Source organism: Phymastichus coffea, unplaced genomic scaffold (genome assembly GCF_024137745.1).
Source record: "Phymastichus coffea isolate CEN01 unplaced genomic scaffold, Cenicafe_Pcof_1.1 PCOF00118, whole genome shotgun sequence".
NCBI classification, from domain to species: Eukaryota; Metazoa; Arthropoda; class Insecta; order Hymenoptera; family Eulophidae; genus Phymastichus; species Phymastichus coffea.
In genome coordinates, this window is record NW_026706929.1 from 180,119 (window position 1) to 200,837 (window position 20,719).

The window sequence follows — 20,719 nt, forward strand, 5'->3', positions numbered from 1 at the left end:
AGGTCGTTCGGCTGGCACGGCGACAAATGGAAGCCGTGCGGGCCGCTGCGAGGGGTAGACCGAGCGCGGGCGAGCTGACAGCGTGAAAAAAGGGGGTCAGGGGTCGCATAAACAGCGACGTCCATTGAAGGCTCGGCAGCGATCCAGTGTGGCGAGAGGCCGCGAGAGCAGGGCAGGAGCCGGCTCCGCTGTCGCGGATCGATCCGCGCGGGCGCAGAGCGGAGGCCGCGCGCGGAGCCAAGCGATCGGCGGCGGCGGCGAGTCGAGCTTCGCTCGGGAGGCTGCGCTGCCGCGGCTCCTCGCTGCTCCTCGCGCCAGTCGTGCCAGCGCTGTCGCTCGGCTAGCTTCCGCCTCGCGCGCACCGCCTCGTAGCTGCGTCGATCTTCCTGCCCGCTGATCTCGCTGTGTTGTCACGTGCCCCTGTGTCTAGCTTCAGTGCAGTGCGATAGCCCCGGAGTCCCGTTCGTCGCGCTCGCTCGCAGCAGTCCTCGTTGTCGTTGCGGATCGAAGGTACGTCTGATGAACCCAGCGACAAGCTTGGGAGGAAAGCGCATCGAGTTTAAAGGACCGGGGCACTGCTTCAGTCGGAACTCACCGGCGTAGGAGAGTCCTGGACTAATTAAGCCGGCGAAACTTGCCAGATAGAGCTCTCGCCCCCCCCCCCCTATCTCGTGGAGCGCGGCTTACGCATATACTCGGCGCGCAATACACGCAGCAGCAGAGCGCGCGCCAGTTATAAAGCTGCGCGCTCTCGCGAGTTTTAATCTCCAGCAGGAAATACGGGACCGGCTGTTTCGCCCCACCCCTAGATTTGCATTTCTGCCGGGGATTCCGCTACTCGCCAAGATGTATTATGCTAATTTTTCACCTTTCCGCGCGAGAACGCTGTCCGCCCGAGTAGCCTCATGGTATCATGTGTATTCGCTCGAGAGGAGGGGGGTCATTGCTCTCACGCGGAACGCGAACAACCACTCGACTGCCATTCCAAACGCGTTTGCCAGCCCTTCGACTCCAAGATTTCGATAATTTTACACCTCGTCGCGTTCGTTTGCTTTCCATTTGCAGCTTCTTTTTAGTGAGTGCGGATTACAACTGAGATCTCGCCGCTCGGCGTCATTTAACTTTCAAATGAGAGAGCAAGCAATGGCACCTCCGAGAAAATATCACGGCGGATCGCGAATTCAGTTCGAGTACTGGCGTAAGCGACTCCGGCGGCACGAAACAATGTCTGGTCGAAAAGGAATACATGATGAATCCGACCCAACGGACGATATGAATGAAGCACGCGGCAAAAGGAAAAGCAAAAGGCCGAGAGCAATGGGGTAAAAGAGAGCCGTCGCAAACATACGTAGAAGCACCTTATTGCCATCTATTGCGCTGCTGGGCTGCTACAAAGGGGCCAACAAAAAGGCTCACTCCCTAGTTGGCAAAAAGACGACAGTCGGCGTCTCTGCATAAACGTACGGGCTTCGGACTTTCCGCCGGTCCGCCCCTCGCCCGCGTTCTCGCGCACACGTCTGACCAAAAACGCCTCGTACTACTACGCCTGCATGACGAATGCGTCTGCAAACGAGTTTGCAAACTCGCGACTGCCGGTGAAAAATCGGTTGGAAAACTGACCCCTTCCTCCTCCATTTCTCTGCTCGCTCGCCACAGCCGATCAACAGGGAGCTTCTCATTCGGCTTCAATGCACGCTGCCTTACAAAGTAGAAGGAGCCACCGCATTCTCGATAACTCGGCCGATTGAAAATTGCCTCTTCGACAAATCGATTGATATTGCACGAGGCACGAGCTTTTAGCGACGCGAGCGAATGTTGGCCTTAATCAAACGAGCCGAAAAGAAACACGAGTGTCGGAGTCGTTTTAAGCATGCACTCATGACAGACATCGTAATTGAATCTGCACACACGCGCCCGGAGAGCAGATACTCGAATGTATACGCCGAGGTATGCGCGCGCTCTCCAGAGAAATTCTTTCATCATATCTGGAGCAAGAAGAATAGCCGCGCCTTGATAAAAAGGCCCTCGAATCGTGGCACGCACTCTCTCTCTCTGTCTTCTTCTCTCCCTCCGATTTTTCCATTGTCTCGCTTTGTCAAAGCTTTGTGTCGTCAGGAGAGAGAGAGAGAGAGAGAGAGAGAGAGAGCGAGAGAGAGAGGGGAGGCTGCTGCTGCACACTTGGCCTCGCGACAAAAGGATTAAAAATTACACGTCCGTCTGAATGCGCATAATGCCACACGGCTTATCTTGGCGCAAGCACGCTCTTTTTTTTCTTTCTTTTTTTTGTCTCTTCCGTCTTTTTTTCGCGCCACTCCAGTCTTCTATTGTCTTTCGCCTTGGTGGCGAATACTTGAACTGCCGCTTTCGCGCCTCTTCCGATGAGACATACCAAGCTTGTTGTGCTACATAGAAGGTACTTGTTGATGCGATAATACATTCTGCGCGCGTGAGTCGAGTCGAGGAGAGTGTTTTATTTAACGCCATCAATTAGCGGGAGGTCGTGTTGTGCGATGTAAAGCGACATTTGATTTACAATAACGAGCAACCTTAAATGACCATTTGACGTTATTAGCACGACTAATTGACATATTTGTTTAATATTTATTTATTAAGACTTCAGGGCAATTGTACTCGTTGTATGCCATGTCGACTACGCATGTGATTGAAGTGTGCTGTTAATCGGAAGCTGCAATGTCAATACTGTTATACACACACATACGTATATATGCATATATATATATATGTATATTTAACAATTAACATCACCATAGTGGAACACGCGTGTATATCAAAACGGCAATTTCGTTGCGTAAATACTTAAGGTTCATTGCGTGCGAGTGTATAGAATGTCAGGCATCAGCCGACGCGAATTCCGAGAATTCTAGCACGTCGCCCTCCCGCGCGGCAAAAACTAGCAGTCGAATGCGCGCGCGACAAGAAACCTATCCTCCTCCTCGCGTATATCAAGCGAGCTCCGTATTCTCTCTCGCGCTACCAGAAAAAACAGAGAAGACGAGGGCGAGAGAGAGAGAGAGAGAGAGAGAGGGAGAGAGAGATAGAAGCAAGCTGGAGAAGATTAGAAAAACTTGCCGAGAGATCGATGGCGGCAAAAGTCTTCTTGCCCTAAATCTAGCGCAAAAATTAAATAAAATGCATTCGCTATTTTTGCGCGTGAGTATTAAATCTCGCTTGTCGATATACCGGAAATATCGAGCTTCGAATGAGAATGGTGCAGCACGTGGATGAACTATTGTGGAATGACCGGTCGCTTTTGTTTGGTGTCTCTCGCGGCTCTCTTTTTCTCCCTGTTCTTTCGCTGTACGCTCCTGCTGCTAGTTTTTTCAGCCGAGCTTCGATATCGATTTGGTGCGAGGGCCCGAATAGTGGCTTGTTTCTACACTCGTCGCTGAGGCTTACCGAAATTTCACGATATACTACACGAGGATAATGACTTTATTTTACGCGCTATCAAATTTTCATACGCCCGCACGTAATTGCCTTTTCGTGCGCTCTCCCATCATGCGAGCATAATAGTTATAACTCTCGGCCTTTCGTCGAGCCGAGCGAGCGTGCGTCGCGCGCGATTATTGGCCGACGATTCGGCTATTGTAGCGGAACATCGAACAAAGAGGAATAATTCGGACGCGCCTCTAAATAAAGAATGCAACAAATGCGTTTGCCAAGCACGCGTAGTGGTGGCTGAGCGTTGCAGCTCATAAATTAATGACATCGATCTCGCCGGGCGAGTAGTGCATCGCGACTGCGGACCGCGAAGCATCTCTCCGATATACGAGCGCGCCGCTCAAAGACTTGGAGAGCAGCGTCACACGGGCAAATGCGTATTGTGCAAATAAATTGAATGTCAAATGACGATTATGGGACAGCAATCGGGCTTTCGGCTGGCGATGGCCGGAGCGGCACAGGTTGCCGTCGAGGCCGACCGCAACAATGGGTCGCGCAAACCCGTGTTCCAGCTGTGCTGCAGCTACACGGCAAACGGCCATCGTTACATTATCGTTCTTTCTCTCTGCTCGTTCGCTCGACGCCGATAGAGCCATTGATTGCTCGCCAGGTCCGTCGATTTTTTCTTTTTTCCTTTCGTTAGTCGTCGCTGCGGCCAGCGCAGGCCAGTGCGCCAGGATACCCGACCAGGTGCATGCGTACGGGCGTGCGTGCCGCCTAACGAGCTCCCCTTCCCGTCGCTCGACTCCGGCCATTTTTCAAGTTCCACGGAGAGCGCGCATCAATCTGCCTCTCATACCTTATACACACGGCAATCTCGGGACCAGCTGCAGCTCCTTTTGTCGGCCGACGGGGTTCCGGCTGCCGAGGATTTATAGCCTCGGGCTGCGTAGTGCCGCGACCGACAGCTTTTTCCTGATTTTTCACCTGGAAAACTCGCGAATAATTAGCATAATGAATTACGCCGCTGCCGCATCGGCTTGACCTTGTTTCTCTCTCTCTCTCTCTCTCTCTCTCTTCCGCACGCTACGTCGATTTTTAAAGGATTAGCACGCCAGCGTGCTGCTGCCGTTTTTCTCTTTCTGTCCGCGGCTGTTGTTGCTCAAGAGGCTAACGCCGCTGCTGAATAGCTCGCTGACATTCAAATTCAGCTTGCGCGCCGACGATCTTCCTTGACGAAATTTTTTTTCTTCTCACCGAGTTATTCGAGTTTGTTTGCACGTGAAACGGAGCACAAAGTTTGTTAACCCACTTTTTTTAGAGAAGAGTGAGAGAGAGAGAGAGAGAGAAAGAGAGAGAGAGAGAGAGAGAGAAGAGAAGAGAAGAGAGTTTACGAGTGGATTGTTCCATTCGCCTTGACTAAAAATATAAAATAACTATGGTTACGAGCTGCAACGGCGCTGGAGTGGAAAAGCTGGTAAATAAACGTTTTCATTACGAAATCGTCATTGCGATGAAGACTCCAACAGTAGCAGCACGAGTCATAATGCACGAATAGACGCACACGCAACTTGAATCGCGCTCGAATATCCGGCGAGCTTTTCCGACGAATAAAGGAAAGGTAAAAGGCGCGCGACAAATTCAGGATTCCGCGGGCAACGCAGCGGCGTCGTGACGTGAAATTTGCGTCGGGCGACGGATAGACAGCGGCACGTCGTAGGCGATCAGCTTGACGAAAAAGAAGATGCGAAGCGACACCGGCAACCAGATTACCGCGCGGTGCCGCTTCGAAAATATTGTTTGCATCTTAATCGCGACGGCAGGCGGCGCATCAACCGTCCTTTTCCCCTGGCGCGTACTCGGTCGCGCTCTCGCGAGCTACAGCTCCGCTCGGCAAGAAGGAGAACGGAAGAATCGCCTGGTGGCCGTGCGCCTCGGCGGGGCGGATCGATTCGCGTGTATTGATTTTGGCGTGCTTAGGCGACGTTTGTTCGCCCGGTCGAATCGCGAGGCTCGTCAAACTTTCTGCTCGATTAAACTAATATGCCGGCTGTTGTCGCAGAGTCGAAATATCCGCGCGTCGACTCCGGCGCTATGGGGAAAACGTTTCAATCTCGAATTAGCGTCTGGGAATATCCGGGCGACCAAGCCGCGCTGCCGCTGTCGCCGCGCCACTCTCCTTCGAGGCGCAGGCTTTCAATTACCGCGCGATTTCCTAGCTCCCGCCTCCCTGTTTCTACTGTAATTTCTCGTTCCGGGACAAAAATGGCCTAGGAAATAATTGGACGTCCCACGGCGGATTTCGCTGAGGGCGAATAATAAACGGCTTGGCATTTTTGTTGTGAAATAGCCTCTGGGGTGTTATTGCCTTGATGTTGACGCGCAAGGATGTATAGACAGGGAGAGAGACATATGCTTTTTTCAGCGCCAACCTGGATACATCGTTATTTTTTTGCTGCTCGGGGCTTCCTGCGAATCGTTCCGCATCTATCGGCATATTATTATTTTCGACGCTACCTTCTTGAAAAGATCAATGGGCACATCGTTCACTATACACTTTATTTGCCTGGTATTTTCATCATGTCTACACGTGCTCGTATGTAAAACTATGTTTATCTCAACTGTATTATCCTTGCCGCAGCGTATATAGACAGGAACAAAGTTATTCGCGCTAGACTTGTAAACTTCAGCATATAGCATGCCGGAATTTATGCAGTGCGTGTAACAGTGCCGTAAAAAATGAAAGATCGTTTTCGAAAATTTTTTTCACGGCAGACTTGGAAATACTCAAATCGAGTTCTAGTTTCGTTCGCATAGCCGCGAGGAAAAGAAATAACATCATTACCTCGGCATTTAACGGTGAAACTCGGTCGATATATCGAGAGAACGAGCGCTCGATCCTCTCGTCGTCGCGTCGAGTAACGCGATGCGCAACAAAAGTAGAATTGGCCGCGTGCAAGCTAGAGCAACGGAGAACGAGACGAGCGCGAAGAAAAATATTTTCGTAGAAGGATTGTCGCGCGCGTGCGAGCCCGTAACCGGCGAATTTAATAATCCGCCATAACGAGAAAACCGCGAGAAAGCCGGCTGTTAGTACGTAAAATTCAGTGTTATTTTACGAGGCTCCGGGGCTGCACACGGCGCGACCGATCGTCATCATCGCACAGCCGTGCGCGCGTTATCTTTACAGTTATCGTTGCTCTTGCCAAGGGCGATCAAATCGCGCGAGCCGCGAAAAAAAAAAACCGCGCTCTCTCCTCCTCTCCGACCCCGCCAGGGCACTCGCATTTTCCCCTTTGCCACTTGATGGCGTCAAGATTAATGTGCTCTTGTGCGCTGTTTATCCGCCTCGGTCTCTTTGCCGCACTCCCCATGCCCGATCTCACCTACGTAACGTCTTCGGGCAGAAGTTTATGCCACGCGCGTAACCTTGTCTCCAATGACGATCTTTTTATCCGTTAACCGGTGGAAACCATCGTAGCAACGAATGCTTCTTCGTTTCGTCGTTACATCTGCTCTCATACGTAACAGTTCGTCAATGACGCCTTTTTTATCCAAATGAAACAGAGAAAAAGAAAGCATAAACGACGGAAAATCACCAGTATATTTTTCCGGACGATGAAAAAAAACGAAATAAAAAGCTATTCCACAGCTTGTTCACATTGATGCGAAAAGGCGCAGATATCATGGCCCGATCTCACTTAAAAAGAAAAAAAAAAAAAAACAAGGTGAGCGCAGCAATACGCATCGCGCTTTTTTTCATCAGCCAAAAAATCGGACGGCCAATCTCGCCTCGCCGATAAAAAGCCCTCGATAAATGGGGCCGCGCCCGTGCATCCCGAACTTTTTGATTTTCGTTTTTTCCCTTTTCTTTTTCAAATTACGCGGGCGCGCGAGAGCCTCGCGCTGGCACTCGTCGAAAGCTTTCGCACTTGGAGCTTAGCGCTTGGTCGCGCTCGCGAGCAAGCCGCTCTCACGCGTATAATTCTCGCAGCCAGCGCCGCAGCGTCTGCGTTACGCGAATCCACATCGCGGCTCCCTGATTTATTCGCTACCGCGTAGATTATGCGGCTGTCGATATTTTGGCCTCTCTCTCTCTCTCCCTCTCTCTTTCTCTAGGCCGCGTGCGGGCTTTATCGGTTTTAATTTTTGGCTTTCTCCATTTATGGCTTTTTATAGCAATGCGTGTATAGCGAAACGTATTGCCACTTCGTTTCGTTTTTGCCATTTTTTATTTTCTCAATTACGCGATGGACCATTGCACGCTTGTCAGATCCAACTATTTTCGTTTGTCGATCGTTGACCTCGCGCCTCGTCGACTCAACGGTCATTTTGTTGACCAGAAAGGCATAAAGATCGCAGCGAGAGGGGCTGCGACGAGATGTGGTTATCATAAGTCTCGCGGAATATCCAGGCGTCACCTCTCAAGCCTTGGCAGTCAAATTATGTGGTCTTCTCGCGCGCTAAAAGTTGGAAGCGAGGGATGGTCTGCGGATCGCTGGCGGTTAATTTTTCCGCGGATGCCACACCCTCGTCAAGCGTTCTCCGAAGCTCTCCAATCAGCGCACTCTTGCCGCGAATCGATTGCCGCGTCGCGAGCACGTCCAACTGTCACGCGTCGTTCGTTTGCCTAAGGCCGCACAGCCCGGAGACTCGAGCAAGCGAGTAAGAGAGAGAAAGAAAGAGAGAGAGATCCCGTCGTTGCGCTCAATAAATCTTTTTCTCTTACTTGAAGCTCCACGGCAAGCGAGGCTATGTACGTGGAGGAAGCGAGTTCTACAGGTGTATATCGATCCTCGCGACTCTCGCTCTCCCTGCCGCGATCGCTCGGATATATCATCAATCTAGGCGAACGAATGGCCATCGGCGACAGTTACTAATCTAACCGCCACTCGCCTTTGCTCCTTATATCGTGCGTCCTTCAATTCCGTTTCGTATATTTTTCGGCAGCCACGCGACATTGACAAATCGCCGCTCGAGTACTGTTTTTCCGACGCGTAATCAGGCCACGTCACTCGGTCTTCTTACGCAACCCACTCCTCCTTTTTTTCTTCCTCGAATCATGCAACTATTCAATGGAGCTTCAAGGCTGTCAGGCTTGCGGGATATCTGTACGCCCTCGCGACGTTTCACTTTTCGATATTTCGTGCTAATGTCAGTATCAGTAATGCTTCCTCTGATTTATGGCTGCTCGTTCTTTTCTTCTTTGGTTTCTCGTTTGTCATGGTTTCAGTTCGTCAGCGCCGCGATTTTTCGCGTTACAGGGCATCGATTGAAATTTAAATAACGTTTATTTTTCACTCCGAATTAATGATTTGTAGGGCCGACGACGTACGCTCCGGACGGTCGACCATTCATTTTCATTCCTCGATGCTCCTCCACGCAATGACACACCCCAAGCGGCAACCAACGATCATTGTGTATTTTAAATGCCAGGCAACGATTTCAAGCGCCAAAGAGCACTCGGGCCCGCAACGAAAATCGATCAAGCTATGGGCTTGGCTATTTATCAAAACTCCATTTCATTCGTCAAAGCTGATCCTAGCCTGTGCAGAACTCTGTTGGACGTTTAATTAAAAGCCCGCTCGTCCGACTGTGTATTCGACCCGGAAAAAACAAATTCCGGATACAACAACCGTCGACCGAGCAACAAATGAGATAAATAATATTTATCGGAAACGCCGCGACGGGTAAACAGAATCCGATGAGCTATCGCGTTGGTTTCCCCGAGTCGGCCGTTCGATCCAGTCTGATGATCGGCGGGACGCCTTGGTTTCGAAGCGCCAAGGGCCACCCGGCGGCATTTAAATGTTGCAGCGTCAATTTGTCGGGGCGCGCGAGAAAGGGAGCTCGCGAGGAACGTGGGCTCGTAAAAAATTTACTCGGCGATTACCCGGCGCGGCGCCGAGCCACGTGGCTCGTTCAATATTGAGCCGCCGATTTTAACGAGCTGGTAGATCGCGTGCCTCGTCGCCGCTATTATGCAAATGAAGAATTTCGCGCGGCGCGCATTACGCATGCATTATTCCTTCGGCGAGCCAATCTAAATATGCAGCCGCCCGACGCTCTTTCGGGCTTTCTTTTAGCTCGCGGCCGCGCAAAGGTTAACTGACTTTGCCGTCGAAAATTCCTTTTCCCTTTGCTCCGAGGTTCCTTTGCGCGAAGGTGCGCTTTAATTGCGTCCGTGTTGAGATATTAAAAGAAAAATTCGCCAGGTCACTCTCATCCGAAGGGCTCCGCGTGTTCACCGGACTAAAATCTACTCGAGCTCACCCCCCCCCCCCCCCTATGCCTGTCTGCTTCGCCCATTTCAAATCACAAAAATGAGCACTCGCACAGTATGCTGTAATCGATATCAGACCACTGTTACGCTTACATCATGTTCAATTCCAATGGAATCGATAGAGCAATCAGTGAGCGTCAATAATAGTGACGCAGGTACGTTATGCATTTATCGTAAAACAAATAGACCTATTCGGATAGTATTGATTTAGCTTTCCATGTGGATGTTTTGTGGGATGACGTTATAAGCCAATAGTAGGGAATAAGCATCACTGATAAAATGCAAGGTTCATTTAGCATTTCGGGGAGTAACCACTCTCGAGTATTTTCCAATTTTCGTAGCTCGGATCTTGAAGACGGTATCGCGGGGGCAAACGACCCAGTCCATAAAAGAAATGATCGTCGGATATGCGCGGTCTCGGCTCAAACGTATCGGATCCTCGTAAAATGCAGCGAGCGATTTCGTCGGGCGAAGCTCGCCTAAGTGTTTATCGTCCAGCCAAGTGTGATGGCATTCGACGAGCCGAGAGGTGGCATCGGCGCAACTGCAGCCTCTTCTCGTGCGTCGCCGTCGGACGGCACACGTGGGCTCAACCGTAGGCAGCTCGACTAGCGGAAAGCCGCAGGAATGCGGATTGCAGTCGGAGAACGTGCCGAGGCTGCCTCGAATCTCGGAAACGGAACAGCCTACGCGAACTTTCTCAATTGGCGCCGCGCGGCTCCCGCGGCTCCCAGTCGTGCTTTCGGAAATCCATTAGTCTGCCGAGAAAAGCCACAGCCATCAAACTCTTTCGACCTCCTCGGGCCGCGACTGCGCGAGCACAGTTATCGTAAGAGCCGCTCAAACTTTCGAGGATAATTGCCCGAGGCGGCCAACCGTCTTGCCTCCCATCTTCCACTCCGTCTGTCGAGTTTTTGATTCGAAAAGCATGTAGCGCGCCCCGTCTCCACAGACACGCAGCCGCGCGCGAATATCGTGACAAAGGACGCCTCGTCCCCGGCAACGACGACGAGCTGCTTTTATCTCGACGCCTGGCGACACCTAACCGATCACCGGCGGCCAAACATCGTTAAGCTCGCCGACTAAAGCTTCCTTCAGAGATGCCCTCTCGATAAGGCCGTCGAGAAAGCACCTTGTCAACTTTTCCGCACCGACTGCATAATGCAATAACTCCATTCGCCGGCTAAAGATTGCGCCCGCATTACCATCCAGCTGACGGTGCCCTGGACATAATTAATATCAGTTTGGGATTAACTATTTCGACAAATTTATTCCGATATCAAACTTTTATCCGTTCGCTCTTCTTGCCGCCCGCAGAGCGATGGATTTTTTTTTCTCCCCGACTTTCACAATAATCTCTGGAATATTTAATATTTGCAGTTTTCCCAGTGTTATGAGCTTTACATAAAAATGGATAAATTCGACTGCAGCAGAGTTCATAATAGTAATTGAAATTTATTCTCATTCCAGTTTTTTTACACAGATAATTTCATTTTATTAATTATTTGTATATATCGTTAGTTCGAGCGTCCATTTTTCAATGGCTTTGGTATACAATCAGCAATTGTATCCGTTATCAAATTTATATACGGTAACTGGTCGACAGAACCATTTCAACAAGGCCGTATTTAACAGCAACGGTACTATTAACTTATTCAAGTATTTCACGATAAATTGAAAGTATTTAATTTTCGTCAAAATCAATAGCAGCATTTTATGTGTGTGTGTGTGCGCGCGCGCATGCGTGTGATAACCGTTCAAGCACATTGTTATATTTCACTCTCCGAAGAGTATTTACTTTTGTATGAGATACAAAGTATTATAATTTTGTAAGACATTATCAAACTACTAAGGTATAATATACCATCGCAAACGGAATATTTTATTTATTTTCATCTATTTTATCATAATGTGAGTTTGTACTCGAAATGTCCTGGTTTTAGTTCAACGCGTTTCTAGACATTAAATTTCAACTCACGGAGATCGAGAGTTACATAATTTTATTTACTTGTTCTATTTGATTCCATTATCATTTTCTGTTCTGAATTATAGACCTGTAATTTTTATTATTCTTTTATATTAGCAAATATATTTCTACATATTAAGAAGATTCTATAGCTCATTGCCTTCCAAAAAGTAACTAAAAAATGTTTGCTATTCTAACTAAAATAAATTATAAAAAGTAAGAAAGACTACTTTGCATTGACGTTTCTATATTTCTTCCACGTTTTTTTTAAAGTTTTGTTTTATCGAAAACGTAAGGCTTTGTATAAGTATATTCATAAAATTCTTACACGCATAAGAACATTTTGAATTTAGGTTTGAAAAATTTAGTTTAATGAACTTATAAAATGGATCTAATAAAAAGTAAGAAAAATAACGATAACCTAAAGTTTTGTTTGATTGCAAAAAATATGCGAGCAAAGTTGCAGCATTCTAGATCTAAAAATTTCAAACTTTTTGCTACAAACCTGCTTCAAAGTAAAATATGTAAGTTGAAAAAAAAATTCTTTGGAATGATTTAAGAATTTATCAGATTGCGGATTTTCGTCGGTCTCAAACAGCTTTCGCGGTCGAAATAATTTACTGAAATTAATCGAATAATCAGAAACGCAATAAGCGAAAAATCCGGAATAAAGAAAGCACGCAAGCATTCGGTTTCGCAGAAAAATGCAGAGCAGTCGCCTAATGGAAAAAAATCTGAGCGTAGCTCAGTTAGATACGGGTGTGAGCGCGCGTGCGTGTGCGCGTCGTCTCCTTGCATTAAGCGTCCCTAGGCGAAATCTGGATATTACAGCCGGTTACGGTTATGCCTCGCAATTTTCCCGGCCTAATTTCTCCTCGGGGATACTCTCTAGCGTCGTTGTCGTCGTCTTCTCCGTCGCCGTCGTCGGCCTCGTCGGTGTCGTCGTCTCTCCTATCTTCCGACGACGCCTTGCGCGAAATTTAAAAAGTTGTCGAGGAGGAAAATTTATCGCCAGTCTATGGATCGATCTACCGGCAGCTTGCGAACGAACATCCGAAGAACAATAAAATGCATCGCAGCGGCCCCGTCCAACGATAGTTACCAATTTTTATGCGCAACTCGCTTCGCCTACGCGCTCGTCGTTAATTACTTTGCTGCGCCCGGGCAAACGTACGACTTTGTTTGCGCTAGCACTAAACTCCCTTTCCGTTCGATTTGCCCGAAAACTTCCGCCGTGAAAATCCGATTGTGCAACTTGGAATCCTTGGAAGAGCCAGGAAAAAGGAAAGGGTCAAGAAAAACGTGCGCTCCCCGACTTAACTTTGTATCGCAAATTGAATTCGCGTCCGTCGAGTTCGCTCCTGCGATTCTATTATTTCGATTTTTCCTCTCTCCCTGGGCGCTACTTTGGCGACTAATTAAACTCGGCCCGCGCACGCGATCGGAGTCGCGCTCGACTCGTAGCCACGGCTAGAAGCCCGCGACGACAGCCGAAAAAATTGCGACACCTCGACGCCGTGAAGTACGCAATGCGTTCGCCGTGCGTGCGTGCGCGCCGAGTGCTTTTATCCCTCTGTGCGCTTCCGGATAAAGGGCTCATTAGCTCGGCGAAACGATAGTTCGACGCTGAGAAAATAGCGGGGCCCGTAGAAGCCGTGTGTACGTGACCGAGGCAACATGAGGCTCGGCGGAACGTGACGGAATCGAATCGATCGGAGCACGGTCGCCTTGCAAAATTAGTGCGCGGCGCTCGGCGTCGCATTAGAAAACTTGGGCCAAGTCAGTGTCGGCTTCTTTGGTCCTCCGCTGCTTGTCGAGTTTGCGGCTCTTGGACTGCTGCCCTCGAGGTTACGTGGCGATGCATTCCTGAGCGTTGCAGCGTCGGAAGTTCGTCAACCGGCTGCAGCCCCGACGCCAGTGTGAGTAACAACAGCTGCGGCTGCTCGTACCTCGAACGTCCTTTCTCCGATGGGTTCGCGTTCCGCGCTAATGAATTTTCTTCGCTAGCCACGTAGCCACGCAGCCCCTTCGACATTCAATAGTGCAAGTGTAAATTGGTGCGTTTTCGCGGGACCTGTGGTTAAACTCCAGGTTCTTGGATATATCGCTCGCCGAAATTACGGGCCAAAAGTAATTGCGAAGGAGCAAACCCGGCGACGCGCAGTGTGGCGTGGTTTGATCATCGCGAAAGCTGCGCAATGTCTCGGAGCGGGCACTCGAAAGTCGTCCCGTCGCCAAGGCAAAAATCGCTGTAGCGACGTTTCGGAAATTCGCGAGAAAGCGCCAGAGACAAGCTTCGAAGCTTGGCAATAACACACACACACACACACACACACACACACACAATGCGGTCGACAATTCGGAGGGACAACGAAGCGCGGCTGCGTGGCGGCGCCGAGCGAAAAGAGCGCCTGCTTCCGCGAAGAGTCGGGCCGACAGAGCGATGAGCGCGCCGGCGTATCGCGGCAATTAGAGCGCACAGCGAGCTTATCGTAATTGAATCCGGCGCAGAGCGTCATTTGTAACCGTGACGTGACTCGCGGCGAGGCCGAATCGCGCTTTGCACTGTCATTCATTTTGCAAAATTCCGAAGAGGCGGGGCTGCGCGATTGGCTGGCCAGGCCGAGTGCAGCTCGTAAGCGCGTAAACTTACTCGGTGCCCAAACGTCATGCGGCTAGCTCGATTCGCGACCAGTCCTGGCGCTCGGAATTGCGAATAAAAATGGATTAGCGGCGCGTGGAAATTGTACTAACCAGGATTTCCGTTTGACAAGGGTCAAAGGCTTGCCTTTCTCATTAGGCCTGCAACCTTACCACTCTGTCGTTCCGCGTTTGTTTACCTGTTTAATCGAATTTCCGAATTACGCGCTACAAAAGGCCCCGTGGATGTCGATACGCGCAAGCTCAACTTGGCTTTCGGATGATACTATTGGACACTGATTTTTCCGCGAAGCACATTTCCAGAACCAATTTTTTCCCCCCTTTCGATCTCGACATTACATCCAATATGTAACGGCAGGAGTTGAATGTAAGTTGCATTCTAGCCAATCGAATCGAAACCAGAACTTTGGAAACTGCTGATACGCAAAACGCTTGCAAGTTAGCTTTGAAATGTCTGCTTGGTTGGGCGAGCAAGTTTTTTCCATTACAAGATGATCTTTTTTTTTCTTTTTTCTAATGCTCTGTACGTAAATCTCGAGTGAGAAGTTTCATCGTACATCGGCTCAAGTTTCTCCGGCGAACAAGCGCAACAATGTCGAGCATTGTAGAGAACTTATTAAAGTGTAGTAGAGCGACTCTTTTGCAGCCTCACTTTCCCGGCACGTACATCCCGAGGAGAACACTTGAGTGTCTGATCAGCCGAAGCGAAAAAAGCAAGAATCGATCGGGGCTCCGGTTGCGCCCGTCTACTTAGTAAAATTCCCGGTCCACTCGGGCAAACTTCTCTCTCTCTCTCTCTCTCTCTCTCTCTCTCTCTCTCTCTCTCTCTCTCTCCTCCTGCACAACAAACTTTCACCACGTACTCCGCAGAAGCCGGAAAAAGAGGAAAGCACGTCGCCAGTCAAATCTCATTTGGCAGGTCGCAACAAAACATCACTGCGTTACGTGCTCTGGCCTCGCGCGAAAAACAACCGACGGCGGTGGTAGCAGCAGCGGCTCTTTTGAGCAGCGCGCGAGGCCTTCCTGTCTCGAAGTCGAGCGTTCGCGGCCTGAGAAATAAAGCGGTGAACCGGCTGGAAAACAATCGGGCGGAATTAAAAGCCGGCACGCGTCTTTGAATTGTAAAGGTGGAGCTCTCTTTCTATCTCTCTCTCTCGTCAAGTATATGCATAGACGCGGCTGTCGGGAGAAGATGGGTAGGGGGGAGAGCTTTTACGGTAGGAAACTTTACGAGGTAACATAGCTAGGCCCGAGGATTTGTATTTTTATGATTCGATGGAGGCGTGCGCGCAGCGCCCAGCGCGATTGTAAAAAAGCCAGGGGCTCTTTGGGGGATAACGCTCCGCTCGGTTTTATTAGCATGTGCTTTTGTTTTTAACGGCCCCGCAGCTGAGCCAAGCAACCAATTCATTATTCGGTTGTTTGTTTATGTTTCGCCGATGAATGATTGAACTTTGACCTCGTGGTGCGCCACTCGCCCGAGAATAGCGCGACGAAACGAGAGGACGGGGCAGCGAGCTTTTCTTGCCTCGCGACATCGAGCCAGGGATCAGAACTCAATTACTGATCGACAAGTAAACCTGCTCTCGTGTGAAGCAGCAAAGCTAGTGGAGCCCGATCGGAGGTAGTCATCAACTAGAGCACGGTGTCGCTCGCGAGAACGTCAACGTCGCTGGTTTTTGCAAAAGACACGAATGAGCGCAATCCCCCGGCAGTGTACCCGAGCAAAGTTTGGCTGTTCATGATCAAAGACTGCTAATTCTAATGGAACGCGGAGAAGTTTACATCGAATTTGTGAGGCTTAACAATATTAAAAGACGCTTGGTTTTCGAGGGCGAGCAGCGCGATAGTTAATATCGAGGTTCAAATGCACGTTTGGTAACTGGCGTTGGTGCAGGGCATATTTTTGTTGGCGCTCGGACGTATTACGATGATTGGCAAGTGGTAGGCCCGCGTAACAACAGAGTAACGTCACGGCTAATGGAACAAGGCGAAATTCGCGACGGCGTTTAAGGATTATGCGAGTGCGTGTCTGCGCGCTAGAACGTCACCGTTGGGAATACATTAGCGTACTTCTCGTAGTCACTTTCCAGTTGAACAGCTAGACAATCGGGGAGAGTTAGTCGGCGGACTATTATAAATCAAGTGTCACGCTCTAGCGCCCACTCTGTCTCTCGGCCTCTTTCGCCCGCCGCCAGTCAGTCATCAATCGTGATTTATCTGCACAGATGAGAATTCACGAGCGTACTTTATGCTCGCGAGCTCGAAAGCCAATTCCCTATTCGCTACTCCACTTCGTTTTACATGTGCATACGTTATCCGCGAGTGCGCTCCCAGTGTGCGGATTTTTCCTTCGGCCGCTGCCGCATGATCATACGCCTGAGTATTATATTGCCGAGCGCAAGACCGACCATCAAGCGTTAAACCAATAACAAACGAACAAAGTACATTTTGAAAGTATAAGCCTCTGTGCAATCATTCCGCGCCAAAGTTTGACTTTCAAATTATGAAGTTGCCTTGAAGTTTCTAACAATGAGGCTGCGTTTGATAAGAAAGTTGGCCGCGGAACGTTGAAATCGCCCTTTTTATCGAAAATACTCGAGTAGCCTCGTTCTCGAAACTGTTGCCGTTCGCGCATTTTGAATAACAAATTTAATCGATACCCACACTAGGAGGGCTCGTGCGGCGACAGCGGCGGCACTCGAGCAGAGTCGATTCCCGCAAGCTATTTCCTTGATCCTCTCCCTCTCCCTCTTATCCGCGAGTTTCATAGGTAATCCTTCGCCAAGCGCGTTTATCAGACGATCTTGCGGGGTTGGGGGAGAGGGGGCCCCAGTAGTGGCTCAATTAGCCGTTCGAGTGGACCAAAAAGAAATGCGAGCGCGGCCGGTTGGCCGCAGTCGCCGTAAAGTAGTTCAACAAGTGCAGCTCCAAACTGCGTCGGGCAGCAAAACAAATACAAAGGCCAGCTCGGTTAACCAGTGCTTGCGCTGCGATATAATCAGTATCGACGAGCTATATACGCTCGCTGGCGGTCGTGCGCCGCATTAGCATATCTTTGGGGGGAGTGAGCCAATTACGCCGACACTTAATTACGAAGCCTGCTCTTTGATGATCCACGCGCACGCGCACATTTGTCAAGTGATCTCTGCGCGATGATTATGTTAATCGCTGCAGGCATGCAGTTTGACATAGATAAGTACTCATCAAAAACCAGCCTACCTCGTTTCTCAAGTCATTTCACCATTGTAGACTGCAGCTCAAATAAAACGTTTTGCCGATGGAAATCGCTTTCCGGAAACAGGTCTCCTTTCAAATAAAAATAACAAACTTGGTTTTCCCAAGGTTGGTCCCGAAAAACGAGCAATTAAGAGAACGAACAATTCCATTTGCTTTTTACATGGCTGCACTGACAAAACAAAACAAAAAGAAAAACGAGGCAAGCTACCAAGACAAACAGTTTGATCGCCAGCTCTAAAAAAAAATTTGATTCTCCGCGGGTAATGAAGTCGGTGCATGGCAGCGCATGTCCCCTGACGTATGGATTTTCCAGAGCGTCCAGGCACACACTCATACGCTAGTATATAGAGAGTACCGCAGGCTCCCCGGGGGTCAAGCATGCAAAACCCATCGGCACGTGAGTCGCCTGCAGATAGTAGCGACGATCTACTTAGGGATCCTGGCTTCTTCTCGCTCATTTTTTTTCTCTTTCCTAAAGCTTATCGACCAAGGATATTGATGCAGTTCGCCGACGAATTATGAAGTTCTTTGCATATCAGCCACCCACTTTGGTGAGCTTTAGCTCTACGCTTCCATATTTATCAAGAGTTAAACGTTGAACGAGCGTGCTGTATCCATTTACTTCTGAGCGTGTAATCTACAGCGAACTAGGCGGATCGCGGCACGAGCACGAAAGTAATACGTTATAGCTTGTGCTAATAAACGATTAACGTCAATCCGAGTCAAGAGAGAATGTTCGAAAAATAAAAGGGGCTCTGCGTGGCGAAACTCAGAAATGGACAGAGAACATTGATTGCGTGATGGCGGGCGACATTTACGTCAGTCAGCGAGACGACAGGAATTATCGGCGATGATCGGGCTAATGAAAAAGAAGATAAAATGCATTTTGGTGCTCGTCAATTTCACGACCGAGATAGTCCTATAAATTACTAAACTCCGTGGTGTGTTGCGCGCGGCGCGAAGTGCGCAATGAAAATTTATACCAGCGTGAAAAAATTAATTTTATTTGGCCACGCGCGCGAATTTATCTCGGGCTAACGCGCGTTAAATTCACTCTCTGTGTGCTTTTTGGTTTGCTGTTTTTTTTTTTTTTTTTTTTTTTTTTTCCTTTTCAAAGTGCATCTCTGATGCTCGCGCACCATGGTACTTCATTTTTTATTTTGCTCGAGGAAAATATGCATTATAATTGCGAGCGTTATTCGCGAAATGTGCCTTTTGTCCATGCAAATGTTTGAGCAAATGTTTATTACGGTGTATAATTGAATTAGCCAGATGAATAGTTCGGTTGTGCCTGCGGGCGTGAAAGAATACAGCATTTGGAGGGGGCGAGGATCGGATAAAAAGAGCAAGGAGCGGAGATAGTTAACGCTAACACAACTCGGTAAATCGAAGCTTGCATTTATGCAGTTGGCGAGTGTCGCACGTACGCGCGTAACAAGGCCCCGTGTAATCCGCTTAATTCTCGATAAGCCGCCACCTAATCTTGATTGCATTCTCGCAGCTTCCGAGCGCTCGGGCTTTCGCGCTATTATCGAGCTCGAAAAAACGGCCAGACGTATAGCTCGTTGGCTGTACGGCCTCTCGCTTTCACGAGCCAGCGCAACACGCAGATCGACGCTCCGCAATTCCTTCGCTTGCTTTCTTTGTCTGCTCTGCTTCGTTTGCCGCGCTCCCTCGGCTTACTTAATTCTCCGCAGTGTCCAGTAGATGCAGGGCTCTCGATGCGCTCACGGCTCATCGCTGTCCGTGACCGAAAGATCCATTGAATTTTCCTCGTTTAAATTGGTCCAATTGTAAATGTCGCGCAGCAAAAACATTCCAACGAAATAACGAGTTGGCAGTGCAATGGTGATTCTTGAAAAATTACGAGGCGGAAACACGAGTACGTTATTAAAGGAGTCGGAAATAAAAAACGAAGTAAATAAGAAGTTTGTCGAAGCAACGATACTCGAGTGCAGCGCAGCTCGGCCTTCGTTATATTTTTCCAAGAACAAAGTGTAATGTAGAGGCGAGGTAGCCGCGCGAAGGGAAGCAATTTATTCTGTATTTTTATCGGGCTCGAGTTGAAGTCCCGCGTCGCTCCGAAAACGGGTGCGCGCGCGCGCTCGGCTTTAATGGCTACCGGTCACTCGAAAAAGCTTTTTTCGATCGATCGCCACGAGCACACCACACACGCACATACACACACACAATTACGCCGACGCACACGATATAAGGTCGCGCGGCAACGTTAACCGCGATAAATCCTTCGGAAAACGGCACGTATACACAGCAACACTCGTGCGGGCAGCGAGGCGCGAAAGGAAAAACTCGGCGGTAGTGCTGGCTGCACTTTTCGCGTGTACGAGTTCTCTCCCGCCCTCGCTCTCGGCTTCCGGGTCACGCGCAACGCCTGCCCACCCCTGCGCGCTGCCAAGTTTTTCAACGCGGACTTTCAGTCACGGCTTGGCGAGCTCCGTGCGGCTGTGTATGCGTGCGCACGCCGCCGCCGCCGGCCAGAAGTAAAACTAAGCAACCCCCTCCCCCCCTCCCTATTCCGCGCGCTTGCACGCCACTGTCGCATCGGAATACGCTTAGCGAATCTTGAGCAGCACTGCAATTTTTTCCGCACCCGCGACGCGCAGCTATTTCTCCCGGCAACTACGTCTTCGCGACAAGACAACTTGGCTCAACGACTCGTAATCCATTGTGCGTTGAACGAGCTTTGCGCCGCTTATTTGGATTCGTCTATCTAGAATAGTTTTGTCGCAGAACGCCACAACTAAGTCAGGTTATTCAGTTAATTGTATGTTCGTAATGAACGTTCCCAGCGGTAGTTGTTTTGGTGTCGCGTGAAATATGAAATATTTGCTCGATTGTAGATGTGGCACAGAGTTGAATGTTCGCTGAAACCTGATGAATAAGGCAACTTTTCAATACGCCGAATAACAGCAGCGCTCGGTTGATTACATTCGACTGAAACACGATATGAAACCTTCCTTTTTACATGGACTTCTTGAGTGCTGCGCGAACCCCGCTGGCAAATCAACTTTCGCGTGCTCCTCTCCAAACGTCCACTGGAACATCTCAAGCGAAGAATCAATTGGGCAAAGGTAGCTGTTATTATTGCAATAGCACTGGGTACCGAGGACGCGCTACAATAATTACATACAATCTGGGATAGCGCG

At 49.4% G+C, this 20,719-nt stretch overlaps 1 protein-coding gene across 1 annotated transcript in view; it reads left to right on the forward strand.

Moving 5' to 3' along the window:
• The first annotated feature begins 332 nt into the window (after nucleotides 1–332).
• The window catches only part of LOC131670996 (neuroligin-4, X-linked-like), a 70,627-nt gene continuing 50,240 nt past the window's right edge, over nucleotides 333–20,719 (forward strand). Inside the window, exon 1 of the mRNA XM_058947087.1 lies at nucleotides 333–510. The gene's annotated coding sequence lies outside the window, so the exon portion shown is untranslated. The remainder of the gene's footprint in view (nucleotides 511–20,719) is intronic.